This window comes from Mobula hypostoma, chromosome 8 (genome assembly GCF_963921235.1).
Source record: "Mobula hypostoma chromosome 8, sMobHyp1.1, whole genome shotgun sequence".
Classification (NCBI taxonomy): Eukaryota; Metazoa; Chordata; class Chondrichthyes; order Myliobatiformes; family Myliobatidae; genus Mobula; species Mobula hypostoma.
In genome coordinates, this window is record NC_086104.1 from 92444849 (window position 1) to 92461369 (window position 16521).

Genomic DNA, 16521 nt, shown 5'->3' on the forward strand with positions numbered 1-16521 from the left:
TACAGTACCAGTGGTCTGGGTTCAATTCCTGCACTGTCTGTACGGAATTTGTACGTTCTCCCCGTGATTGCGTGGGTTTCCTCGGGGTGATACGGTTTCCTCCCACATTCCAAAGACGTATTGGTTAAATGGTACAACAGTGTTTGAACAAACTAGCACTGTCTCACATCTTTTATACCACCGCTGTGCTTTACAATCAGACCAGCCTTGTATACGTGTTTTTATTTTTATGTTGAAGGGTTTTGAATTGTAAGTTCCATTATTGATCAGATGGCAAACCTCCATTAGTGGGAGTGCAGCGAGAAGGGTTGAGTGCTGCTTGGAATGGTAATCGGGCCGGTTCTAAAATACTGCCAGCTAGTACAGGGACAATAATAGCAAGTGATTTCTTGCCTTTATTGTTAATTTGTATTCTTGCCAACAAAGCAACTTGAAATGAAAGGCTCTGTTCCTTTACACTTCTGCTTTTGTTTGGTTTATTTGGCACTCTCCACAGATGAAAATGGGAAAGAGTCTACTTTTTTTTAGTCTGCCTTTGAGCACTAGAGAATGAGACTGCTATATTGACAATAGGTGCCTTTGTTTCCTCTGTTTGTAATTCTTAAAATATATGGTATAATAAATGACTACAACACTCACCTGGAATGTTTCTCAGTCTCAAAATCTATCTTGTTAGCATCTTCAGTAAATGGAACTGCAAAAATATCTTTTTAAAAAGATCGGAAAATGCCGGAATCTCTCCAGGGTTTTTGACCTGAAATGGTTACTCTCTTTCCCATAGATGCTGCCTGACCTGAGTTTTTACAGCACTTTGTTTTTTTTTTAATTTCAGATTCCCTCCATCTACAATATTTTATTTTTTAATTAGTGAAATGATGTTGTTAACCAAGACACAACCCCAAATATCCAAGCAACCTGAGACTCGTGTTTCTAAACAGACGTTCTAGCAGTGCTCAGAGGCTAGCCAGCAGATAAAGTTTTGAAAGTTTAGATCTCAGTCATTAATCAAAAAGAACACTTGGAAACAATAAAGAGATCTATGATGTGATATCCACTTTTGTAACTATTTCACCCCCAATGCCCTGTGGTTACCCTCAGATTGCTGTCAAAGGGCAATAAGCGTAGAAACTGCAATAAAGACTTAAAAATAGAGTTAGCAAGGCCACACATTTGGCAATTATTGTGAGCTGGAATATCATGGCAAAGCATGGAGTTACATGCAAGAGTTAAATTTTTTAGGTGTTTAAAAAGATGCCCAGATCCTTATTCTTTACGGATGAATATTTGTGACTATGTCCATAATTTATATAATTGTAGGGCCTGTACCCTTTTGAAACATATAAAATTGTGGGACAGTGGTTATTAAACACTTTATAAAAGTTTTAAAAAAACATATATAGCATGACAATAAAAGGGGGGGGGGTGGGGGTTAGCTACACAGGAAAATGCCTGTATCCCTATTTTAAAGCTGAAACATGAACATAATTTGTTTTTGTAGCTTCTCGTTTTCTCTGTAGTAGAGTTCGTGCCGCAGAACAAATACTCATATAGTCATGAATGCAGAGATGAAGTGCCTCCACCTGCTGATGAGGCATTTTATCAGTTGAAAGTCATTGAAAGGCTGGCTTGTGGACTGAAATAGCAGAAAAGTCAATCAGTCTGTTCAAAGTAAATTTATTATCAAAGTACATGTATGTCACCATATACAACTCTAAGATTCATTTCTTTACGGGCATTCACAGTAAATGCAAGAAACAAAATAGAATCAATGAAAGACTGTACCAGGCAAGATGGATAAGCAATTCACAAGAGACAAACTGTGCAAATATATAAAAAAATAAATAAACAATAAATATTGAGACTGTGTGATGAATAGTCCTTACAAGTGAGTCCATTGATTGTGGGAACAGTTTAGAGATGAGTCTAGTGAAGTTATCCACTCTGGTTCAAGAGCCTGATGGTTGAGGGGTATAACTGTTCCTGAACCTGGTGGTGTGGGTCCTGAGGCTCCTGTACTACCTTCATGATGGCAGCAATGAGAAGAGAGCATAGCCTGGATGGTAGGTGTCTTTGATGATGGATGCTGCTTCCCTGTGATAGTGTTCCATGTATGTGGTCATTGTTGGGGAAGGCTGTGATAGATTAGGCTATATCCTCTACTTTATGTAGGCTTTTCCATTCGCGTTTCCATACCAGGCCGTGATGTAACCAAACATTTATAGAAGTTTGTTAAAGTTTTAGATGTCATGCAGAATCTTCATAAGCTTCCAAGATAGTAGAGGTGCTGCCGTGCTTTCTTCGTAATGGCACCTACGAAAGATCCTCTGAAATGATAACACCCAGGATTTAAAGCTGCTGAGTTTCTCTACCACTGATCCTCTGAAGAGGACTAGCTCATGGATAACTGGTTTCCTCCTCCTGATGTCAATAATCAGCTCCTTGGCGCTGTTGACATTGAATAAGAGGTTGTTGTTGTGGCATCACTCAGCCAGATTTTCAGTCTTCCTTCTACACGTTGATTCGGCCAGTGACAGTGGTTTCATCAGTAAACTTAAATATGGCATGAGAGCTATGTTGTAAATATACAGCAAGTGGGACTAAACACACAGCCCTGTGGTGCACCTGTGCTGATGGAGATTGTGGAGAAGATGTTTTTGCCAATCTGAACTGACAGATCTGCAAGTGAGGAAATCAAGGATCCAATTGCACAAGGAGGTATTGAAGCCAAGGCCTTGAAGCTTATTGATTAGTCTTGAGGGGATGATAGTATTGAATGCTGAGCTGTAGTCAATGAAGAGCATCCTGATGTATGTATCTTCGCTGTCCAGATGTTCCAGGGTTGAGTGAAGAGCCAATGAAATCATATCTTGTGTGGACTTGTTGTGCTGGTAGGCAAATTGGAGCAGAGCCAAATTGTTTATTGGGCAGGAGTTGGTATGTTTCATCACAATGAATGTAAGTGTGACTGGACAATAATTATTGAGGCGAATTACCATGTTCTTTTTAGGCATCGGTATAATTGAAGCCTGCTTGGTGGGTACCTCAGACTGCTGAAACGAGAGCTTAAACATATTGGTAAACACTCTAGCCAGTCGATCAGCACAGGTCCTTAGTACTTGGTCAGATGCTTTCTGTGGATTCACCCTCCTGAAGGATGTGCTCTCGTTGGTCTCAGAGATGGAAATCACAGGGTGATCAGGGGCTATACAGTTTGAAGATGCTTCCATGTTTTGATGGTCAAAGTGAGCATAAAAGGCAATGAGCCATGTTGCCACCTATTTCACTTGGTTTCACTTTGTTTCACTTTGTAAGAGGTGATAGCATTGAAGCCCTCCCACAACTGTTGAGCATCCTTCATTGATTTAAGTTTGGTCCAGAATTGCCACTTCACACATGAGATGCTTTTTCAGAGATGGTAATGGACCTCTTGTATTTTACTTGGTCATCAGACCTGAAGGCCACTGATCTGGCCCTCAGCAGATTACAGATATCATGGTTCATGCAGGGCTTCCAGTTAGTGAAGACTCTGAATGATTTTGTGGGGACACATTCATCTACAACTGTTTTTATAAATACTGTGACAACCATGATGCATTCATTTAGATCCTCTGAGTCCCTGAACATGGTCCAGTCTATGACTTGAAACAATCCTTTGCCTCCTGTGACCACTTTTTCATTGTCCTTATCGCTGGAGCCTTGCTCTTTAGCCTCTGCCTGTATGCAGATGGGAAAAGGACAACCAAGTGATCAGATTTCCTGAAATGCTGTCTAGGCATGGAATGGTAGGCATTCCTAATCACAGTATAACAGCGATTGAGTATGTTGGGACTCCTAGTGCTGCAGGTTTTATGTTGATGATAATTGGGCAGAGATTACTTCAAAGAAGCCAATGACATAGAACAGTATACCACAAGAACTGGCACTTTTGCCATGATGTCCTTATTGACGATGATATCAATTAAATGAATCCTACCTGCTTGCACATGATCTTTATCCTTTTATTCCTTGCCAGTCTAAGTGCCTCTTTAACATTGGTTTCATATCTGTTTCCACCTCCTCCCTTGGCAAAGCTCCAGGCACCTACCACTCTACAAAATAACTTTAACTCAGAAAGATAGATGACAGAATTGATGGCTTTGCTGCAAAGTTTGCTGATGATACGAAGATAGGTGGAGGGGCTGGTAGTTTTGAGGAAGTAGGGGGGCTACAGAGGACTTTGATTAGGAAAATGGGCACAGAAGTAGCAGATGGAATACAGGTGTCAGGAAGTGTATGGTCATGGAATTTGGTAGTAGAAATAAAAGGGTAGACTATTTTCTCATTTCGAGAGTACTGAAATATAAAAGCAAGCATGTAATGCTGGGGGTTTATAAAGCACTGGTGAAACCTCATTTGGAGTATTGTGAGCAGTTTGTGGCCCCTTATTTAAGAAAGATGTGCTGACATTGGAGAGGATTCAGAGGAGGTTCACGAGAGTGATTCCAGGAAAGAAACGATTATCATTTGAGGAACCTTTGATGGCTCTGGGCCTGTATTCACTGAAATTTTGAAAAATGAAGGGGGATCTCATTGAAACATATTGAATGTTGAAAGGCCTGGATAAAGTGGATGTGGAGAGGGTATTTCCTATAGTGGATGAATTTACGACCGGAGGACACAGCATCAGAACAAAGGGATGTTCATTTAGAATGGAGGTGGAGAGGAATTTCTTTAGCCAGAGGTCGGTGAATCTATGGAATTGGTACAGGCAGCTGTGGGAGGCAAGTCATTGGGTGTATTTAAGGCAGAGGTTGATAGGTTCTTGATTATGCAGGGTGTGGGGAGAAGGCAGGATTGAGAGGGGAATTGATCAGCCATGAAGAAATGGTGAGCAGACTCAATGGGCTGAATGGTCTAATTGTGTTCCTACATTTTATGGTCTTATCTCCATAGCTGCCTGAGAATTAACTGCATACATTGAGGGCTTGTTGTAGGTGAAACTAATCGAAGTGCTTAAAAGAGAGTGTCTGTACAAACTAGTGATACTATCTGAGACGTGGTAGGTATGAAAATGGGTTCAGTTGCCTAAAGGCCCTGGATTGTGCAAGTCAGAGTGTGAGAAGGGAAAGCATCATGAAAAGCAATTTGAAATAGTTGAAGCACTTTTTGTTCAAATGAAGAAGACTGTTTGCCTCACCCAATTCAAACAGGTTTAGATAATCCGTTTGAGGATGGTTGGGGAAGCATTGCCAAACTTTTTTCAACTTTGAAGCATTTGGTATGTGTAAAGAGAACATGATTCATATAGGTTGCTCCATCTATGTCTGTATGTAAAAGGGAAATTGAGCTGAAATAGGGAGGGAATATAGTAAATATAGGCTTGGGTATTTTGGGGCTTTATGTGGAGTCTTATATGAAAGTGATTGCCTTTGGATTTTAAAAAAAGTTGTGCCTACATTGAATTGTGTTTGCATAAACAATAACCTTTCAGTACAAGTATCAAACAGTGACTGAAGTTCAGATATATTTTAAAAATAAAATTGGAAGGACTTTTGGCTAGGCACCAACCTTTAATTGAAACTTTCTGGAAACTTCCAAGTCAGGCAGCATCTGTGGAAAGAGAAGCAGAGTTAAGGTTTCAAGGTTGAAACCCTACTAAGCCTTTAATGGTTTAGGTTCATTCCCGATCTTGATGAGTAGGGGGCAGAGCCTTGGGCTCTGACTATTAACAACAAGTGCCCTGTGATAGTGAGGAACCTCTCTTCCTTGTGCTAACTCTACATCTATGGGTGTTATGAAGACAAGCCAGTGTATGAACTGCTAAAGTGGGCAAGAAATGGTTGGAGGACTATCCGTGTGTGTGGTAGGGCTGTTGTTGTTTTGTTGCTGGTTATGTTCTGTTTTGTTTTGTTTTGCCAACCGTGGTGGGCATGCTATGTTGACCCCGGAATGTGTGGCACCACTTGCGGGTTGCCCGAGGCACATCCTTAGAATTTGCTGATTGTTAAACACAAATGGCATATTTCAATAGGTTCACTAGGTACATTTAATGTCAGAGAAATGTATACAATATATATCCTGAAATTCTTTTTCTTTGCAAACATCCACGAAAACGGAGCAGTGCCCCAAAGAATGAATGACAGTTAAATGTTAGAACCCCAAAGCCCCCCCATCTCCCCCCTCCCACACATAAGCAGTAATAAAGCAACAACCCCCTTCCCCACCAGCAAAAAAACATCGGCACACCCTAATGAGCACTCAAGCATGCAGCAAAGCATCAATAAAAATACAGACTTGCAGTACGCCAAAGGCTACTTGTTCACCTGGTAATTCGACATACCACAGGCTTTCTCCCTCTTTCCCAATAAAGGAAAAAGAGATGTTCCCATTTCACAGCGAGAGGGGAGACATAGCAAAGCAACTCGCTGATTTATGGTGTTAAAAGATTGTTGCGTTGCTTTTTCCAAGCTCTGTGCCTAAAGAACTCGGGTCTCTGGGCATGCAGCCAGCTCACTGCTTTCGATCTTCCGTTTCCCACAACGCATCAGCTGGCGGCACCGGCCTTGAATCCGGCCACCTTCAAAGCATGAAAATCTGGTACCCTGGAGGTGCGCTAGTCTTCCAGGCCACGTCACTGTATGTTTTGGTGTACAAGTGATAAGTAAATGAATATGAATCTTCCAATGTGCTGCTGGGAGAACAGATACCAACTGATTCCAGTGTGAAAATGGGGGGGACCTTCATTGGTTCTGCAGGATGTTCAACCTCCCCACCTAATCAAATCACTGTTTATCCCCTGTATCTACTCTTTATAATATTTTTAAATGCCCAAATATTCTTCCTATATTGAATTAATGTTTTTCTAGTTGGCCACAACCGCATCAGGTGATTAGTCGGAAGGGTTGATAATCTTGTTGTCACATAACATATAGTTGTTATTTACTGCTATTCCTTGTGTGCTGCCATTCTGTGACCCACTAAATAGCTCACGTCAGATGGGGATTCCACCAGCAATGATGAGCCAAGTTAATCAGAAAGGGATTACTTTACACTAAGGTGCTTCAGAACCAGCAGTGGACTTCTGGAGTGATGTCACTGTGGTAACATGGGAAGCAAGCAGGATAATTTGCACACAGTGATCTTCCACTAGTTGTAGTGATGATGGCTGCAAGATAGATTTTGGTCTGGACATCAGGAATATTTCTCTCACTCTTACTCCATTATAGGGTCTTTGGTGCCTGTTTAAGAGGAGAGAGACTTTTACTTTTCATCTGAAAGTCACACCTATGTCCTGCATATAATGCTAAATAAGCTATATAGTGATTCCCTTGTGTTTTTCATCATTGGGACACCGATTAAGACAGTCCTCTATGTTTTAAATCCAGTAAGCCTGGCACCCCTAGCCTCAGGCACTGACTGAAGTCCTTTGCTGAGAACTACAGGTTGTGTCCATAAAATTGTGTGCAGAGTTAAAATAGTGAAGTTTGCAGCCTCAAGCAGGTTGTACTTTAAACAAACTGATCGTTGGTGATTGTTGACTTGGTGCCAGAATGCTGCTTAAACAGTCAGTAAGAACAAATTCCTTTCCTGTTACACCACTGTGGTTTGCTGAGGGCAGATTCCATTCAGGCCCATGTGCTCACTGATATTCTCTTCGTTGTCACATAAGTGAACCTGCCTTGCGGGGAGAGAATCTATCAAATGTAGTTTTGAATCTTTGGAGGAACTCTTGCATGGTTACTACAGATTACTGTAGGAGAGAAGTGCTCACACAAGCATCATCAATACACAGATCCATACTTCTCAGGAGCCCTAAAATCCACACCTGTTCAATGGCTCCCAACGGTGAGTGGAATAGCTCCCCCCGGAGGTCCGTAGAAAAGCAGCTTCAGCAAAATTCTACAAGCATATCCAAAATTTTCCCAACAACATTCCAGTTTGTAAGCTCATCAGAATTCTTCTCCAACTTCCCAACTCAAATCCCGAAAAACTTTCTACAACTTGAAAAACCTGAACTCCTAAGATGAACACACTGAGTGGCGCCAATACTGGCACACCAATGTGCCCCCCCCCCCCGGGTGGAGATCTGATCAATGGCCCCCACCTCGCTCCTCCTGGGCTTTACTTACAGCTACCAGTAAAAACTGGACAGCCGCAAATAGACCAATAAGTCAACATGCCAAGACAGCACAAACACTACACCGATGGAGCGCCCGACAAACCTCAGCATTCCTCTGTGGTGCCCCAACCCTGGACGTCCTCCACATGGTCCAAACATGCCCTCTCACCAATATTCGATACGGCTTTGCCGCAGTCCATCAATGCGGCCACGAGCTGGAGGAGTGGTTTGACAAAAAACAGTTAGAAATGTGAAGAGAAAAACACCTGCCATATGAAACAACAGATATAGTTCTGATTGAATGCACTCCTGGAGATGATGTCACCTTGTCCCAAGCCACTCCGGTACCATTTTCCCACCTGTGGTCATTCAACACGTCCATTCTAGCTGCACCTCCCCTGCGAGTAAGGAAGTGGAATTGTCACCAATGAGTGGAAAGCTTCTCAACCCTCAGTTAAACTTTCACTTTACTCATCACTAATACTTTTATGGCTGTTAAGTGAATAATCCAATTGTCTCTTGTGAAATTGCTGTCAGATCAATGTCTAGTTGGAAATATGCTGGAGTCTATCTCAAATTGTACATTTATTGTTGCAGAGTTCCTGCTACCACACCGATTCTACCCAGAGTGTGTCCTGGCAGAGACCATATGTTGTTTTAACTGTGGGGTCAGAATTGTTTCGGATTTTGGATATTTCTGGACTTTGGAATATTTGCATGAGATACTTTGGGAATGGAACCCAACTTTAAACACAAAATCCATTTACATTACATATATAGCTTATACATATGCCCTGAGGGTAATTATATAGAATATTTGTAATAATTTTGTGCATGAAATAATAATGATGTACATTGACCCATCAGAAAGATAAGCGATCACTACATCAGTTGTCCAGGTGGACAGTCAGCAGCTGTTTGGCACTGCGATCATTCCCTACTCTGAACTTAAGTGCTACTGATAAGCTGCCTTTGCCTTGCACTTGTTCATCACATGTATGTACTAATGCAGCTGCTCAGTATGCTAGATTTTCCATCAGCCATGATCTTGACAAACTCATCAATGAATTTCTCTGCTGCTTCGTGATCAGCAGATGCTTCATCACCACAAATCTTTAAAAATTTAATGCCATACCTATTCTTAAATTTCTGCAACCAGCCCGCTGAATATTCACATTTACCTACAACTTTGTCATTGTTTGCTTGCTCCACGATCAGCTTACCGTTAAGCAGCGCATGTTCACTCTGACGCTGACAAATCCACTCTTTCAATATACAATCGAGATCTATTTTTCGCTTTATGCAGGTTTTCAATTTTTCATTAAATTCTGTTCATGACATATGTGAGGTCACTTCTCAGAATTGTCTATGGTGAGTAGAAACATGTGCATTGCCTGGGAATATTCCAAGCGCCTTGTGGAATTTTCTATTTGTGACGTCATGTAAGCACCCAAAAGAATTCTGGATTCTGAGCGTTTTTGGATTTTTGAATTTCATATAAGGGGCGCACAACCGTTATTGTTTGGTGACTGTATGTGCCATCATAACGAGGTGTGCTGTGTGTGGCTGTATGTCCTGTGTTTTGAACCATGGCCCTGGAAGAGCACTGTTTCGTTTAGCTGTATACATGTGTATGGTTGAATGGCAATTAAACTTGAACTTGTAAGCCAATTGAATATGTCTGGCAACAAAAGCAGATTTTTGCAGTCTTTATTAGTCCTATTGCCCTCTCAAAATGAAATGTTGTTGCTTCCATTATAAAAACATTGACCATTCTTCTCCTTATATGGTGCTGTATGTGTGTGTGATTGGCACAGACTGTGCAGTGCTGACAGAGTTCTGAGCAGCTAATAAACTTGACAACCTCTAGCACTGTGTTCCAACTGTTTATGCATTCTCCACAATTTGAATATAATAGCACAGAGAACTTATGAACAAATTATAGATTTCTAAAATTAATGGATTTTATAATAAAATTATTATTTCTTTGCAACTCCCCTCCCCCAATTAGTTCAAAATTCTCACTGCCAAAGACAGCTACAGTTCTTCAGTGGGAGATGTTAAAATAATAACTTTGTGATTAGACCTAGTTTATGTGAAGAAGTAGTTGCTGTACTTGCCAATGAGCCAGCCATAGATGGTTCATGAAGTTAGGGACAAGTAAGAGCTTAAAGGCAAGGCTTGATTAAAAGCAAATGTAGATCTAGCTGCCTGAGAAAGATGTGAAGAATGACAAAAGGTGACAAAATGATTGATAGAGCTAGTAAAAGTATGTGTAAAGTAACTTAAATGGGCTATTAAAATCAAAATAAACTTTTATATTGGAATAACAAAAATATATTAAGGAGCAATATGTCATAAATGAAAATCAGGATTTTCTGGATATGCTGAGTTGCCCTTGTTAGATCTTGGTGTTTTTTGTGAATGACCCACAAACTTGGTGCTTTTGACCACTTTTTTAGTGATAAGAAAACAAACAAAGAAAAATAAGTCGTAGTCATCTTGTACTCCGACTGGAGGTAAACAAAATTCCCTGATAACAATTAACCTATAAAATCAGATTCCAGTAGCATGATCCCTGCTGCTGAAAAACTAAGAAGTTTCTAGAGAAATACAGAAGCAACTACTGCAATCACTGGAAAATTTGCCGAACAATTGCATGTATGTAAGTGATTATATAAAAGTACAAGCAAGCATAGAAAAGTTAAAATACAAGGAAAATGTGAGAAAATAACTGTTCTACACCATAATTCAGCACTCTACATCATTATTTATAGTGGGGCAAAAGCATCAGGGAATCTGGTACTCACTAATAGCCAAAATTACGGAGAACAAGGTGTTTTTAAAAATAATAGCGTTTAGGTATGACATTATCCCCAGAAACATATACAAGGGGTGATTGATAAGTTTGTGGCCTACGGTAGAAGGAGTCAATTTTAGAAAACCTAGCACATTTATTTTTCAACATAGTCCCCTCCTTCATGTACACACTTAGTCCAGGAGTCATGGAGCATACGGATCCCTTCTTCGTAGAAGTGGTGTTCAGCAGGTGTGATTGATAAGTTTGTGGCCTAAGGTAGAAGGAGATGAGTTATATAGCTCTCGTTACATGCACGTGCAGTACAACTCTTTGAGTGAAAACGCTGAAAGTCTGAAGTTAATAACTCATCTTCTACCCTAGGCCACGAACTTATCAATCACCCCTGCTGTGGACCACTTTCTGGAGGTCCAAGATGCCATCTTCTACAAAGAAGGGATCCATATGCTCCATGACTGCTGGACTAAGTGTGTAGATGTAGGAAAAATAAATGTGCTAGGTTTTCTAAAATTGACTCCGTCTACCTTGGGCCATGAACTTATCAATCACCCCTCGTAGTTTGTTCCTGGGTTTTTAATAGCATTGCAAATATCCTCTCAGTAATTTTCCAAAATTCCTCATGTCAGATCATTACATAAGTGAGAGGAAAACTGGAGAACTACAAACTATTGTTGGAGATTGAGGACAAAGTGACTGAACACCTTAAATTTGATTGATCAAAGATATCCAAGTTGAACTTGTAAGGCTTCTGAAGAGATGGCAGGCATTTACTGTGTTTTTAGTTATTTATATAGATAGATTTACAGAAGATATCTGATAATTCCCGAAGTTAACACTTAAGGCGTTGAAATCAAATGATTGACTTGGCTAGGAAATTGGTTGGAGTGGTAAGTAATAGAGCAGTTAATTAAATTGGTATAATATGTAAATAATTATAAAGATCTGTGTCAGGGAAGTAGCCATTCATCCCATGCATGCAATAAGATAGAATACCAAGTATCCATTTTTGCCATTGACATGAAGTTAGACAACATTGTAAGCAGTACTGATAGAAGCATTAACTTGGAAAGAGCCATTAAGTTTGACATGAAGAGTACGTGGAGGTGTCTAAGACCAGATGTCACAGCCTCAGAATAGAAGGACATCCTTTAGAACAGAGATGAGGAATTTCTTTAGCCAGAGGGTGATGAATCTGTGGAATTCGTTGCCACAGATGATTGTAGAGGCCAAGTCATTGGGTGTATTTAAAAAAGAGGTTGATAACTTCTTGATTAGTTAGGGTGTCAAAGGTTACAGGAGAAGGAAGGAGAATGGGGTTGAAAGGAATAATAAATCAGCCATGATGGAATAGTGGAGCAGACTTAATGGACAAAACTGGACAATGGCTTTCCATGTTGTCTATTTCAATTCTAAATAGTGAAAATCTAGAGAACTGAATCTAAAAAATAGAGGTCCAAATGGACTTGGAAGATATCCATGTACATAGATCATTACAAAGCCATGGACAGGATCAGAAAATAAACAGTAATACTGATGAAATTCAGTGTTTTAGGGTGGATGTAGAAGAGGGCCAAGTTTCTGCTGCAGCTAAAAACCCAGGATAAAACATGAGCGATGCATATGCCGGTCAAAGGGCCTTCAACCTGCAACTTCGGTTTTGTTTTCCTCTCACCTGTTGAGTATTTTCTGTTTTCATATTATGTGAGTAATACCAGTCAGCCTCAGTTAAGAGTGATATATTGTCTTGGAGGTCGTGCAGTATGGATTTACAGGAATGATTCCTGAAAAGCAAAGGTTAAATTGAGAGACTTCACAAACTAGTGCAGTACTTCCTGGTGCTTAATAGGTTAAGGTGTGGTTTCACTGTCATTAACAGAGAATGATAACGTAGATAAGGGGAAAGTATTTGTGCTGGTGGAGGAGTTGAGAAGCAGGAACAAAAAGGGAAAGTGAATTTGGGATGGCAGAAGTATATTGTGACTATCAAATAATTTGTTATGTGTATTTGATAATATTGAGGTTAACCAGGAGTATTAAGGAGTTTGAGGAAAGCAAAGATAAGAGGATAGGTCAGAGATCAGCTACATTTCATTGAATAGCAGAACAGGAACACAAGGCACAAGAGCTGCTGCTGATCTGAAGTTGCCTTGGTGCCTTCACAACCCGATGAGGTTCAAACCAATTTGTAACCAATGAATAATCTTAAAATGCAGCCTCTGTAGTAATGTAGCAAAATCAGCAGGCAAACTACATGCACACGGTCCCACAAATGGGTAGTGAGACAATATCGTCATCTTGTTTCTGATTGGTCCTTGTGATGTGAGGCCTTTCAGCCCATTCTATCTTGATATACCACCAGATCAAACCCCTATGATTTTCCCTGTAACCTATTCTCACATACTCACCAACTCCCTGCTGATTCTCTACAGCAGTACTTTACACCTACCATTCCATACAACATGGAAGCAGAATTAGGCCGTTTGGCCCATTGAGATTGCTCGGCCATCTCATTATGGCTGATTTATTATCCCTCTCAAACCCCATTCTCCTGCCATCTCTCTCGAATTCCACTGGGATGAGAGAGGGAACCAGAAAAAAAATCACCTTGTGTTCTTCCTTTCATAGTGTTTTTCCACAGAGTTTGGGAGTGGGGGAAGATAAGTTTGACATCTCATCTGCAAAACAGCAGGCTTGTCAGCTGTGCGTTGACTTTGTAAACATTGTGTGCTTGTCCAAGTGCAAGATCTGAAAATAATCGCTGACAGATATCTAAATCAGGAAACTGGCAATGCTGGAACTAAGCAGAAGGAACAGAATGCGCTGGCCAATTGGAAGTCTCGTAGCCAATTTTACTTTATTAACCAATTTTTATTAGTGCACTATGGAAAACATCCTAGCCGGGATATGCAACATCATGGCTTGGTATCGCAACTACTCTGCCCATGACTGCAAGAAACTGCAGAGAGCTGTGCACACAGCTCGACACATCACAAAAACCAGCCTCCCCACTCTCTTTGTCTGCACTTTGCTGCCTCAGTAACGTAGCCAACAAAATCAAAATCCCCAAAGGTCGAAAAGCCTGAAAGCGTGTGCTACCAGGTTCAAGAACAGCCTCTATCCTGCTATTCTAAGACCATTAAATGGCTCCCTTGTACAGTAAGATGGGCTCTTGACCTCGCAGTCTACCTCATTATGATCTTGGACTTTATTGTTTACCTACACTACACATTATCTAATTGTTGCAATATGTTCTCCAGTGTTATTGTTATACCTTGTTCTACTTGATGATTTGATCTTTATGAACAGTTTGCAAGACAAGGTTCTTACTGTATCTCAATACATGTTGACAATTTCAAAGTAAATATCATCAAAGTATAATAATATACAAACCTGAGATTCATTTTCTTGTAGGTATTAACAGTAAATTTAAAAAAAAAACAAAATAATAAATAATTAAGCAATAAATATTTAGAACATGAGATGAAGAGTCCTTGAAAGTGAGTCCTTAGGTTGTGGGAACAGTTCAGTGTTGGGGTGAGTGAAGTTATCCCCTCTGGTTGAGGGATAACAACTGTCCCTGAAGCTGGTGGTGTGGGGCCTGAGATTCCTGAAGCTCCTTCCTTTTGACAGCAGTGAGAAGAGAGCATGGTCTGGATGGTGGGGTTCTTAATGGTTGCTGCTTTCCTGTGACAGCGCTCCACATAGATGTGCTCAATGGGGAAGGCTTTGCCTGTAATGGACTGGACTGTATCGTCTGCTTTTCCATTCAAGGGCATTGGTATAATAATAATAAATCAAATTCCTACTTCAGTTTTATATTCGTGCATTGTGACTAAGAAGTGGTAGCAGTATCTCAATCAAAAACAAAACTAGCTTTGCACAAATACAAAACCTCCTGCCTTCTCTGTTAAACATGTGATGGTGTTAAATATCCACGTCCTCTACCAACATAGTGAGAATATCTGGGAACAAGGAGTCCTGAAGGTTCGTACTGCTGTGAACTTCAATCAGTGAAAGTGATCTGTAATTAAATGGAACTGTAATTATGTTACATGACCATCCTGGATACCCTTCAGTCAATGGAGAATTCCAACGAGTTATGCTCTGAGACTTCCGGTTCCTCTCCATGAGGAGCAGTATAATCCTAACAGCCAAAGCTCTTGTGTTGCTATGGTGTAATGGCTGTTACTGTTGCGACTCCCATTTTCCATCAATCTGGACTCTGTAACACTTCCCATGTTTGTAACCCTTTGCCTGTTCGGCACCTTCAGTGTACAAGAGTACACTGCTGTAACATGACGGGTTGCAAAGAGAGTCCAGTACAGAGTGGAGAGCTTGTGAGCTTTCTTCATTGTTTGATATTCCATTTATTTAAAAACATGGACAGAATATTCTGCCCCTTTTGCCTTTCTGCTTTTACCTCAGGGCCATATTCCTGTGTAATTCCACTATTTCTTGATTCCATTGATGTCCAGAAAGCTCTGTTGAACTCTGCCTTAACTGTACTGTGCTACTGAGCCTCCACAGCCCACTTGAGTGGAGTTCTGAAGATTAATTACTTTCCAGGTGAAGAAAATTCTTAACTGTCCTGAGTAGATGATAGTTTATTTAGAAACTGCAATCCCCTTCTCGCTAAATATCTAAACCAGAGGAAATGTCATTCTTACACCTACTCTGTAACTTAAATTGAGTGCTCTCACTTGAACAGAACAGTCCTATTCTTATATTTTGAAGAAAACCGGGTGTGCTTTTTGCTTTCGGTAGACAAGCAACACACATCAAAGTTGCTGGTGAACGCAGCAGGCCAGGCAGCATCTGTAGGAAGAGGTGCAGTTGATGTTTCAGGCCAAGACCCTTTGTCAGGACTAACTGAAGGAAGAGTGAGTAAGGGATTTGAAAGTTGGAGGGGGAGGGGGAGATCCAAAATGATAGGAGAAGACAGGAGGGGGAGGGATAGAGCCAAGAGCTGGACAGGTGATAGGCAAAAGGGGATACGAGAGGATCATGGGACAGGAGGTCCGGGAAGAAAGACGGGGGGGCGGACTCAGAGGATGGGCAAGAGGTATATTCAGAGGGACAGAGGGAGAAAAAGGAGAGTGAGAGAAAGAATGTGTGCATAAAATAAGTAACAGATGGGGTGCGAGGGGGAGGTGGGGCCTTAGCGGAAGTTAGAGAAGTCGATGTTCATGCCATCAGGTTGGAGGCTACCCAGACGGAATATAAGGTGTTGTTCCTCCAACCTGAGTGTGGCTTCATCTTTACAGTAGAGGAGGCCGTGGATAGACATGTCAGAACGGGAATGGGATGTGGAATTAAAATGTGTGGCCACTGGGAGATCCTGCTTTCTCCGGCGGACAGAGCGTAGATGTTCAGCAAAGCGGTCTCCCAGTCTGTGTCGGGTCTCGCCAATATATAAAAGGCCACATCGGGAGCACCGGACGCAGTATATCACCCCAGTCGACTCACAGGTGAAGTGTTGCCTCACCTGGAAGGACTGTTTGAGGCCCTGTCTGTTACTTATTTTATGCACACATTCTTTCTCTCACTTTCCTTTTTCTCCCTCTGTCCCTTTGAATATACCTCTTGCCCATCCTCTGGGTCCCCC

At 41.1% G+C, this 16521-nt stretch overlaps 1 protein-coding gene across 1 annotated transcript in view; it reads left to right on the forward strand.

The window, feature by feature from the left end:
* LOC134350727 (glycogen phosphorylase, brain form) overlaps positions 1-16521 on the forward strand; it is a 103053-nt gene that overhangs the window by 39999 nt on the left and 46533 nt on the right. The window lies entirely within an intron of this gene.